The sequence below is a fragment of the Ctenocephalides felis genome, unplaced genomic scaffold (genome assembly GCF_003426905.1).
Source record: "Ctenocephalides felis isolate EL2017-DRISC unplaced genomic scaffold, ASM342690v1 CF-g0.4_SCAFFOLD_03573, whole genome shotgun sequence".
NCBI classification, from domain to species: Eukaryota; Metazoa; Arthropoda; class Insecta; order Siphonaptera; family Pulicidae; genus Ctenocephalides; species Ctenocephalides felis.
In genome coordinates, this window is record NW_020539727.1 from 13239381 (window position 1) to 13252759 (window position 13379).

General features: G+C 38.8%; 1 long non-coding RNA gene across 1 annotated transcript; it reads left to right on the forward strand.

Annotated features, from left to right (window-relative positions):
- Positions 1-477: 477 nt before the first annotated feature.
- On the forward strand, positions 478-3915 carry LOC113389383. The gene is made up of 3 exons (XR_003368247.1): positions 478-532; positions 3750-3828; positions 3887-3915. It is a non-coding gene; the product is annotated as an uncharacterized LOC113389383 (long non-coding RNA).
- Positions 3916-13379: the final 9464 nt, after the last annotated feature.

Genomic DNA, 13379 nt, shown 5'->3' on the forward strand with positions numbered 1-13379 from the left:
GCCCAATGGCCCAAGGTCTTTGCTTCTCGTCTTTGTTGCCCTGCCCAAATGGCCCACGATCTTTGCCCCCTCGTCTTTGTTGCCCTGCCCAATGGCCCAAGGTCTTTGCTCCCCGTCTTTGTTGCCCTGCCCAATAGCCCAAGGTCTTTGCTTCTCGTCTTTGTTGCCCTGCCCAATGGCCCAAGGTCTTTGCTTCTCGTCTTTGTTGCCCTGCCCAATGGCCCAAGGTCTTTGCTTCCCGTTTTTGTTGCACTGTTCAATGGCCCAAGGTCTTAGCTGTCTTGATTGCTAATTCTAAAGCCTTATATATTATTCGAATGCCCAGAATGTTTGCCTTTTCAAATCTTTTACCTTGTCCAAAGCCTTATTTAAATGTCCAGAAGTTTTGACATCCCGTCTTGGTTTCTGTCTACATAACAATAACAATGCCTGCATCGCTAACATGAATCTTTTCTTTACAGATTCTTCCAATTCAACCACCGAATAAACAACACACCGACCTCTTCATCAGGGACCTCTCTCTAATTACAGAGTATGTATATGTCTATATAACAATAACAATGCCTGCATCGCTAACATGGATCTTTTCTTTACAGATTCTTCCAATTCAACCATCAACGCGCCGAATAAACAACACACCGACCTCTTCATCAGGGACCTCTCTCCAATTATAAAGTATGTATCTGTCTATATAACAATGCCTGTATCGCTAACATGAATCTTTTCTTTACAGATTCTCCCAATTCAACCATCAACGCGCCGAATAAACAACACACCGACCTCTTCATCAGGGACCTCTCTCCAATTATAAAGTATGTATCTGTCTATATAACAATGCCTGTATCGCTAACATGGATCTTTTCTTTACAGATTCTTCCAATTCAACCATCAACGCGCCGAATAAACAACACACCGACCTCTTCATCAGGGACCTCTCTCCAATTATAAAGTATGTATCAGTCTATATAACAATGCCTGCATCGCTAACATGGATCTTTTCTTTACAGATTCTTCCAATTCAACCATCAACGCGCCGAATAAACAACACACCGACCTCTTCATCAGGGACCTCTCTCCAATTATAAAGTATGTATCTGTCTATATAACAATGCCTGTATCGCTAACATGGATCTTTTCTTTACAGATTCTTCCAATTCAACCATCAACGCGCCGAATAAACAACACACCGACCTCTTCATCAGGGACCTCTCTCCAATTATAAAGTATGTATCTGTCTATATAACAATGCCTGTATTGCTAACATGGATCTTTTCTTTACAGATTCTTCCAATTCAACCATCAACGCGCCGAATAAACAACACACCGACCTCTTCATCAGGGACCTCTCTCCAATTATAAAGTATGTATCTGTCTATATAACAATGCCTGTATCGCTAACATGGATCTTTTCTTTACAGATTCTTCCAATTCAACCATCAACGCGCCGAATAAACAACACACCGACCTCTTCATCAGGGACCTCTCTCCAATTATAGTATGTATCTGTCTATATAACAATAACAATGCCTGCATCGCTAACATGGATCTTTTCTTTACAGATTCTTCCAATTCAACCATCAACGCGCCGAATAAACAACACACCGACCTCTTCATCAGGGACCTCTCTCCAATTATAAAGTATGTATCTGTCTATATAACAATGCCTGTATCGCTAACATGGATCTTTTCTTTACAGATTCTTCCAATTCAACCATCAACGCGCCGAATAAACAACACACCGACCTCTTCATCAGGGACCTCTCTCCAATTATAAAGTATGTATCTGTCTATATAACAATGCCTGTATCGCTAACATGATCTTTTCTTTACAGATTCTTCCAATTCAACCATCAACGCGCCGAATAAACAACACACCGACCTCTTCATCAGGGACCTCTCTCCAATTATAAAGTATGTATCTGTCTATATAACAATGCCTGTATCGCTAACATGGATCTTTTCTTTACAGATTCTTCCAATTCAACCATCAACGCGCCGAATAAACAACACACCGACCTCTTCATCAGGGACCTCTCTCCAATTATAAAGTATGTATCTGTCTATATAACAATGCCTGCATCGCTAACATGGATCTTTTCTTTACAGATTCTTCCAATTCAACCATCAACGCGCCGAATAAACAACACACCGACCTCTTCATCAGGGACCTCTCTCCAATTATAAAGTATGTATCTGTCTATATAAACAATGCCTGTATCGCTAACATGGATCTTTTCTTTACAGATTCTTCCAATTCAACCATCAACGCGCCGAATAAACAACACACCGACCTCTTCATCAGGGACCTCTCTCCAATTATAAAGTATGTATCTGTCTATATAACAATGCCTGTATCGCTAACATGATCTTTTCTTTACAGATTCTTCCAATTCAACCATCAACGCGCCGAATAAACACACACACCGACCTCTTCATCAGGGACCTCTCTCCAATTATAAAGTATGTATCTGTCTATATAACAATGCCTGTATCGCTAACATGGATCTTTTCTTTACAGATTCTTCCAATTCAACCATCAACGCGCCGAATAAACAACACACCGACCTCTTCATCAGGGACCTCTCTCCAATTATAAAGTATGTATCTGTCTATATAACAATGCCTGTATCGCTAACATGGATCTTTTCTTTACAGATTCTTCCAATTCAACCATCAACGCGCCGAATAAACAACACACCGACCTCTTCATCAGGGACCTCTCTCAATTATAAAGTATGTATCTGTCTATATAACAATGCCTGCATCGCTAACATGGATCTTTTCTTTACAGATTCTTCCAATTCAACCATCAACGCGCCGAATAAACAACACACCGACCTCTTCATCAGGGACCTCTCTCCAATTATAAAGTATGTATCTGTCTATATAACAATGCCTGCATCGCTAACATGAATCTTTTCTTTACAGATTCTTCCAATTCAACCATCAACGCGCCGAATAAACAACACACCGACCTCTTCATCAGGGACCTCTCTCCAATTATAAAGTATGTATCTGTCTATATAACAATGCCTGCATCGCTAACATGGATCTTTCTTTACAGATTCTTCCAATTCAACCATCAACGCGCCGAATAAACAACACACCGACCTCTTCATCAGGGACCTCTCTCCAATTATAAAGTATGTATCTGTCTATATAACAATGCCTGTATCGCTAACATGGATCTTTTCTTTACAGATTCTTCCAATTCAACCATCAACGCGCCGAATAAACAACACACCGACCTCTTCATCAGGGACCTCTCTCCAATTATAAAGTATGTATCTGTCTATATAACAATGCCTGCATCGCTAACATGGAATCTTTTCTTTACAGATTCTTCCAATTCAACCATCAACGCGCCGAATAAACAACACACCGACCTCTTCATCAGGGACCTCTCTCCAATTATAAAGTATGTATCTGTCTATATAACAATGCCTGTATCGCTAACATGGATCTTTTCTTTACAGATTCTTCCAATTCAACCATCAACGCGCCGAATAAACAACACACCGACCTCTTCATCAGGGACCTCTCTCCAATTATAAAGTATGTATCTGTCTATATAACAATGCCTGTATCGCTAACATGGATCTTTTCTTTACAGATTCTTCCAATTCAACCATCAACGCGCCGAATAAACAACACACCGACCTCTTCATCAGGGACCTCTCTCTAATTATAAGTATGTATCTGTCTATATAACAATGCCTGCATCGCTAACATGAATCTTTTCTTTACAGATTCTTCCAATTCAACCATCAACGCACCGAATAAACAACACACCGACCTCTTCATCAGGGACCCCTCACTAATTATAAAGTATGTATCAGTCTATATAACAATGCCTGCATCGCTAACATGGATCTTTTCTTTACAGATTCTTCCAATTCAACCATCAACGCGCCGAATAAACAACACACCGACCTCTTCATCAGGGACCTCTCTCCAATTATAAAGTATGTATCTGTCTATATAACAATGCCTGCATCGCTAACATGGATCTTTTCTTTACAGATTCTTCCAATTCAACCATCAACGCGCCGAATAAACAACACACCGACCTCTTCATCAGGGACCTCTCTCCAATTATAAAGTATGTATCTGTCTATATAACAATGCCTGTATTGCTAACATGGATCTTTTCTTTACAGATTCTTCCAATTCAACCATCAACGCGCCGAATAAACAACACACCGACCTCTTCATCAGGGACCTCTCTCCAATTATAAAGTATGTATCTGTCTATATAACAATGCCTGTATCGCTAACATGGATCTTTTCTTTACAGATTCTTCCAATTCAACCATCAACGCGCCGAATAAACAACACACCGACCTCTTCATCAGGGACCTCTCTCAATTATAAAGTATGTATCTGTCTATATAACAATGCCTGTATCGCTAACATGATCTTTTCTTTACAGATTCTTCCAATTCAACCATCAACGCGCCGAATAAACAACACACCGACCTCTTCATCAGGGACCTCTCTCTAATTATAAAGTATGTATATGTCTATATAACAATAACAATGCCTGCATCGCTAACATGAATCTTTTCTTTACAGATTCTTCCAATTCAACCATCAACGCACCGAATAAACAACACACCGACCTCTTCATCAGGGACCCTCTCTAATTATAAAGTATGTATCTGTCTATATAACAATGCCTGCATCGCTAACATGGATCTTTTCTTTACAGATTCTTCCAATTCAACCATCAACGCGCCGAATAAACAACACACCGACCTCTTCATCAGGGACCTCTCTCCAATTATAAAGTATGTATCTGTCTATATAACAATGCCTGCATCGCTAACATGGATCTTTCTTTACAGATTCTTCCAATTCAACCATCAACGCGCCGAATAAACAACACACCGACCTCTTCATCAGGGACCTCTCTCCAATTATAAAGTATGTATCTGTCTATATAACAATGCCTGTATTGCTAACATGGATCTTTTCTTTACAGATTCTTCCAATTCAACCATCAACGCGCCGAATAAACAACACACCGACCTCTTCATCAGGGACCTCTCTCCAATTATAAAGTATGTATCTGTCTATATAACAATGCCTGTATCGCTAACATGGATCTTTTCTTTACAGATTCTTCCAATTCAACCATCAACGCGCCGAATAAACAACACACCGACCTCTTCATCAGGGACCTCTCTCCAATTATAAAGTATGTATCTGTCTATATAACAATGCCTGCATCGCTAACATGGATCTTTTCTTTACAGATTCTTCCAATTCAACCATCAACGCGCCGAATAAACAACACACCGACCTCTTCATCAGGGACCTCTCTCTAATTATAAAGTATGTATCTGTCTATATAACAATGCCTGTATCGCTAACATGGATCTTTTCTTTACAGATTCTTCCAATTCAACCATCAACGCCCGAATAAACAACACACCGACCTCTTCATCAGGGACCTCTCTCCAATTATAAAGTATGTATCTGTCTATATAACAATGCCTGTATCGCTAACATGGATCTTTTCTTTACAGATTCTTCCAATTCAACCATCAACGCGCCGAATAAACAACACACCGACCTCTTCATCAGGGACCTCTCTCTAATTACAGAGTATGTATATGTCTATATAACAATAACAATGCCTGCATCGCTAACATGAATCTTTTCTTTACAGATTCTGCCAATTCAACCATCAACGCACCGAATAAACAACACACCGACCTCTTCATCAGGGACCTCTCTCTAATTATAAAGTATGTATCTGTCTATATAACAATGCCTGCATCGCTAACATGGATCTTTTCTTTACAGATTCTTCCAATTCAACCATCAACGCGCCGAATAAACAACACACCGACCTCTTCATCAGGGACCTCTCTCCAATTATAAAGTATGTATCTGTCTATATAACAATGCCTGTATCGCTAACATGGATCTTTTCTTTACAGATTCTTCCAATTCAACCATCAACGCGCCGAATAAACAACACACCGACCTCTTCATCAGGGACCTCTCTCTAATTACAGAGTATGTATATGTCTATATAACAATAACAATGCCTGCATCGCTAACATGAATCTTTTCTTTACAGATTCTGCCAATTCAACCATCAACGCACCGAATAAACAACACACCGACCTCTTCATCAGGGACCCCTCACTAATTATAAAGTATGTATCAGTCTATATAACAATGCCTGCATCGCTAACATGGATCTTTTCTTTACAGATTCTTCCAATTCAACCATCAACGCGCCGAATAAACAACACACCGACCTCTTCATCAGGGACCTCTCTCCAATTATAAAGTATGTATCTGTCTATATAACAATGCCTGTATCGCTAACATGGATCTTTTCTTTACAGATTCTTCCAATTCAACCATCAACGCGCCGAATAAACAACACACCGACCTCTTCATCAGGGACCTCTCTCCAATTATAAAGTATGTATCTGTCTATATAACAATGCCTGTATCGCTAACATGGATCTTTTCTTTACAGATTCTTCCAATTCAACCATCAACGCGCCGAATAAACAACACACCGACCTCTTCATCAGGGACCTCTCTCCAATTATAAAGTATGTATCTGTCTATATAACAATGCCTGTATCGCTAACATGAATCTTTTCTTTACAGATTCTCCCAATTCAACCATCAACGCGCCGAATAAACAACACACCGACCTCTTCATCAGGGACCTCTCTCCAATTATAAAGTATGTATCTGTCTATATAACAATGCCTGTATCGCTAACATGGATCTTTTCTTTACAGATTCTTCCAATTCAACCATCAACGCGCCGAATAAACAACACACCGACCTCTTCATCAGGGACCTCTCTCCAATTATAAAGTATGTATCTGTCTATATAACAATGCCTGTATCGCTAACATGAATCTTTTCTTTACAGATTCTCCCAATTCAACCATCAACGCGCCGAATAAACAACACACCGACCTCTTCATCAGGGACCTCTCTCTAATTACAGAGTATGTATATGTCTATATAACAATAACAATGCCTGCATCGCTAACATGAATCTTTTCTTTACAGATTCTGCCAATTCAACCATCAACGCACCGAATAAACAACACACCGACCTCTTCATCAGGGACCCTCTCTAATTATAAAGTATGTATCAGTCTATATAACAATGCCTGCATCGCTAACATGGATCTTTTCTTTACAGATTCTTCCAATTCAACCATCAACGCGCCGAATAAACAACACACCGACCTCTTCATCAGGGACCTCTCTCCAATTATAAAGTATGTATCTGTCTATATAACAATGCCTGTATCGCTAACATGGATCTTTTCTTTACAGATTCTTCCAATTCAACCATCAACGCGCCGAATAAACAACACACCGACCTCTTCATCAGGGACCTCTCTCCAATTATAAAGTATGTATCTGTCTATATAACAATGCCTGTATCGCTAACATGGATCTTTTCTTTACAGATTCTTCCAATTCAACCATCAACGCGCCGAATAAACAACACACCGACCTCTTCATCAGGGACCTCTCTCCAATTATAAAGTATGTATCTGTCTATATAACAATGCCTGTATCGCTAACATGAATCTTTTCTTTACAGATTCTCCCAATTCAACCATCAACGCGCCGAATAAACAACACACCGACCTCTTCATCAGGGACCTCTCCAATTATAAAGTATGTATCTGTCTATATAACAATGCCTGCATCGCTAACATGGATCTTTTCTTTACAGATTCTTCCAATTCAACCATCAACGCGCCGAATAAACAACACACCGACCTCTTCATCAGGGACCTCTCTCCAATTATAAAGTATGTATCTGTCTATATAACAATGCCTGTATCGCTAACATGGATCTTTTCTTTACAGATTCTTCCAATTCAACCATCAACGCACCGAATAGTCAACACACCGACCTTTTCATCAGGGACCGATTCAACTATTAATGCCCCGGAGAAGCTTCAAGATTGCGTAGAAGTTGATGCGAGCGTGCAAGATAATGTGAAGTGACCGACAACAATGGACTTTATTGTAAAGAGAATCTTGATTGCCTTGCCCGAAGCCGCCTTTGAATGCCCAGGAGTTTTGCCTCCGCGTTTTGGTTGCTTAGTCCAATTCCCAGCATTTTTGCCTCCAATGCCTTATTGAATGCCCTCCATCATGCCTTCTCGACTTAGTTGCCTTGACCTCCAATGAATGGCTTGCATCTTTGCCTCCTCGTTCTGATTGTTTTGTCTTGAGCCTTATTTTGATGCCCATAATGTTTGCCTCTGCGTCTTGGTTGCTTTGTCCAATTCCCAGGATTTTTGCCTCCTCGTCTTTGTCCTCCAATGCCTTATTGAATGCTCTCCATCGTGCCTTCACGACTTAGTTGCCTTGACCTCCAATGCCTTATCGAATGCCCTGCAGCTTTGCCTTCTCGTTCTGATCGTTTTGTCTAGAGCCTTATTTTGTTGCCCATAATGTTTGCCTCCGCGTCTTGGTTGCTTTGTCCAATTCCCAGCATCGTTGCCTCCAATGCCTTATTGAATGCCCTCCGTCATGCCTCCTCGACTTAGTTGCCTTGACCTCGAATGCCCTGCATATTTGCCTCCCCGTTCTTATTGTTTTGTATACAGCCTTATTTTGTTGCCCATAATGTTTGCCTCCGCGTCTTGGTTGCTTTGTCCAATTCCTAGGATCATTGCCTCCTCGTCTTTGTCCTCCAATGCCTTATTGAATGCTCTCCATCGTGCCTTCACGACTTAGTTGCCTTGACCTCCAATGCCTTATCGAATGCCCTGCAGCTTTGCCTTCTCGTTCTGGTTGTTTTGTCTAGAGCCTTATTTTGTTGCCCATAATGTTTGCTTCCGCGTCTTGGTTGCTTTCTCCAATTCCCAGGATCTTTGCCTCCAATGCCTCATTGAATGCCCTCCATCATGCCTCCTCGACTTAGTTGCCTTGGCCTCGAATGCCCTACATCTTTGCCTCTCCGTTTTGATCGTTCTGTCTAGAGCCTTATTTTAGTGCCCTGTATCTTTGAATGTGTCGCTTTCTTGTTGTATCTTGATGATCTTTATTGTTAATCTTGGATAACTCATGGTGCCCCCCTTATTTGAATGACTACGGTCTTCGTTTTTCCAAGTCTTGTCTTTACAATTGAAGCCCCTTATTGTCAGTAACTTCACTTTGTCCATGATTCATATAATCAGTGATAATTATAATTAATATTAATTATAATGTTTATATAATAGTAGTAATCCTAACTAATACTGATAATGTTTATAATAGTTGTAATTGCAATTAATTTTAGTAATAAATAATAATTATTAGTTATAAATACTGTTTTATTGTATTTAGAGTGTTATAATAATATAATTAATATTTGTAATGTAATGATCTAACCATGTGTGTAATGTCAAATGAACTATCAAATACAATTATTTAAACTGTATCTGTAAGTGTTTAATTCAATTTCTATCAATTTCAGGGATATTCAATTAAAGTTAAAACACTTTTGTATACTTGCTAATTTATCATCATCAACCATTAATATTATTTATTCGAGTCGATTTCGATTAAGTAAATTTCAAGTTAAGAAATACATGGACTTTTGAATTGAGTAAAAATTCATGGATATATCCATGATTTTTTGACATGAAATATTGAAAGAAAAAATGTGTGTTTTATACATGTTTAATTTGAGTGAAAAAGCGTTGGATATATATTTAACGAGATTGAAGTGAGTGAAAAATGTGAATATTTTAAAAGTTTAGTTTGAATATAGCTACTAATATGTTGAAATTATTGTATTATACGATGTTAATAAAATTATTGTAATTGTAATAACAACAACTTTTAATTGATATTTCATCTTTTTAATTAGCTATATACTTTAGTTAATATGAGCATGTTATTAGATTGTCTTTGCAATTTAACTTAGAATTATTTAATGGCTCAAAGACTAATTATTTATTTCAACAACTCTATGACCAACAGATTAATTAAATAGTTCAATTTAATTATTAAGTATAACTAGTGTTAGTTAGTTTTACTTAACTAAGAAAAATATTTTTTTATGTCTTTTTTTAACTTTAATAAATATGAGCAATTTATTAATTTAATTACTTTATTATTTTATTACTTCATTATAAAGGCTAAGATTGTGTTTGCAATTTTGCTCATAATTAAATTAATTATTTGCACAAAGACTTATTGTAGCTGCTTTATTGCAATTCGATCAATTAATCAGTGTATTTTAATTAATATGTATAACAAGTATCAGTTAGTTTTTCTTAACTTAAAAAAAAATATTTCCTTAGTTACTTTAATTAATTTAGATTGCATAATAATTAGTTAATATTAATTAATACCTATAACTTATATTAATTATTTTTGCTTCTAAACTTATAAAAAAAATACATCTTAAAGACTTAGAAATTTTTTCTTTCTATTTGTTATAACTTTTTTCTTATTTAATTTAACATATTTATTACCTTAATTAAATCCCGCGTGGTAAGGGATTTTTTTAATCCCCAGGTTCTGCGGTTACCTAACCATACAACCCTGGTTTAAGGTAACCGGAACCCTGAACGTCAGGTAACCGGAATTCGGTAAACCCTGACGCACGGGGTCGGGATGGGATTAGCTACCCTACAATTTTACAATTAATTCGCTTACATCGATTTTTTATGTTTTACCTTACCTGCGTCTCGAACCTGCTACCATATCCTTCCAATCTTCTATCCCATTCACTCCTCTTAGCCCGCTACTCCATGCTGATCACACCGAAACACCGCCACAAACTGGCTTATGTAGACTCGATATAAATAAGCCATAAAATAATTCAACCGGCGACGATTTAACAAGTCAAAAGCACAAAAAAAAGCCGAGTTCGTCACCGGTTGTGTGGCGTAACGGTTAGCGTGATGGCTTTGTACCGCAAAGGTAACGAGTTCGATCCCAGGATCGGACGGGAAAAAAGTTCGTCGTGTTGGCCGGTATACCACGCAAACGTGCCGGACGTTACGTTGATGTAATTAAGAAAAGCTCCGTGTAGGCGAAGGGGTGAATGAAGAAAACCTTCCCTGCCTCGGGCACCCTTTGTCAGGCATTGCGACCTGGCGGAGGGTGCCCTAGCGGATTTCTTCACTTTATTTACTTAACTAGACGGCGGGGGGTCGGGAGGCCCCCCCACGCGGGCGCGGAACCGGTCAATCAAGAACCAAGCCAGCCAGCCAGCCCCCGAATTTAATGCCTCGCGCGCGCGCGCGTGTGCGTGTGCGTGCACGCGCGTGTGGGTGCACGTGCGTGTGCGTGCACGTGCGTGTGCGCGCGCGTACCTAGGGGTACAGCATATACATTCTTAAAAACGTACTAGTACGCGTTGCTACGCAACGCGTACTAGTACATTTTTAAGAATGACATTTTTAAATAAGTACGCGTTGCTACGCAACGCGTACTAGTACATTTTTAAAAATGTCATTCTTAAAAATGTACTAGTACGCGTTGCGTAGCAACGCGTACTTATTTAAGAATGTCATTCTTAAAAATGTACTAGTACGCGTTGCGTAGCAACGCGTACTTATTTAAGAATGTCATTCTTAAAAATGTACTAGTACGCGTTGCTACGCAACGCGTACTAGTACATTTTTAAAAAAGTACGCGTTGCGTAGCAACGCGTACTTATTTAAAAATGTCATTCTTAAAAATGTACTAGTACTTTTTTAAAAATGTACTAGTACGCGTTGCGTAGCAACGCGTACTAGTACATTTTTAAGAATGACATTCTTAAATAAGTACGCGTTGCTACGCAACGCGTACTAGTACATTTTTAAAAATGTCATTCTTAAAAATGTACTAGTACGCGTTGCGTAGCAACGCGTACTTATTTAAGAATGTCATTCTTAAAAATGTACTAGTACGCGTTGCGTAGCGTATTTTTAAGAATGTATATACTGTACCCCTAGGTACGCGCGCGCACACGCACGTGCACGCACACGCACGTGCACCTACACGCGCGTGCACGCACACGCACACGCGCGCGCGCGCGAGGCATTAAATTCGGGGGCTGGCTGGCTGGCTTGGTTCTTGATTGACCGGTTCCGCGCCCGCGTGGGGGGGCCTCCCGACCCCCCGCCGTCTAGTTAAGTAAATAAAGTGAAGAAATCCGCTAGGGCACCCTCCGCCAGGTCGCAATGCCTGACGAAGGGTGCCCGAGGCAGGGAAGGTTTTCTTCATTCACCCCTTCGCCTACACGGAGCTTTTCTTAATTACATCAACGTAACGTCCGGCACGTTTGCGTGGTATACCGGCCAACACGACGAACTTTTTTCCCGTCCGATCCTGGGATCGAACTCGTTACCTTTGCGGTACAAAGCCATCACGCTAACCGTTACGCCACACAACCGGTGACGAACTCGGCTTTTTTTTGTGCTTTTGACTTGTTAAATCGTCGCCGGTTGAATTATTTTATGGCTTATTTATATCGAGTCTACATAAGCCAGTTTGTGGCGGTGTTTCGGTGTGATCAGCATGGAGTAGCGGGCTAAGAGGAGTGAATGGGATAGAAGATTGGAAGGATATGGTAGCAGGTTCGAGACGCAGGTAAGGTAAAACATAAAAAATCGATGTAAGCGAATTAATTGTAAAATTGTAGGGTAGCTAATCCCATCCCGACCCCGTGCGTCAGGGTTTACCGAATTCCGGTTACCTGACGTTCAGGGTTCCGGTTACCTTAAACCAGGGTTGTATGGTTAGGTAACCGCAGAACCTGGGGATTAAAAAAATCCCTTACCACGCGGGATTTAATTAAGGTAATAAATATGTTAAATTAAATAAGAAAAAAGTTATAACAAATAGAAAGAAAAAATTTCTAAGTCTTTAAGATGTATTTTTTTTATAAGTTTAGAAGCAAAAATAATTAATATAAGTTATAGGTATTAATTAATATTAACTAATTATTATGCAATCTAAATTAATTAAAGTAACTAAGGAAATATTTTTTTTTAAGTTAAGAAAAACTAACTGATACTTGTTATACATATTAATTAAAATACACTGATTAATTGATCGAATTGCAATAAAGCAGCTACAATAAGTCTTTGTGCAAATAATTAATTTAATTATGAGCAAAATTGCAAACACAATCTTAGCCTTTATAATGAAGTAATAAAATAATAAAGTAATTAAATTAATAAATTGCTCATATTTATTAAAGTTAAAAAAAGACATAAAAAAATATTTTTCTTAGTTAAGTAAAACTAACTAACACTAGTTATACTTAATAATTAAATTGAACTATTTAATTAATCTGTTGGTCATAGAGTTGTTGAAATAAATAATTAGTCTTTGAGCCATTAAATAATTCTAAGTTAAATTGCAAAGACAATCTA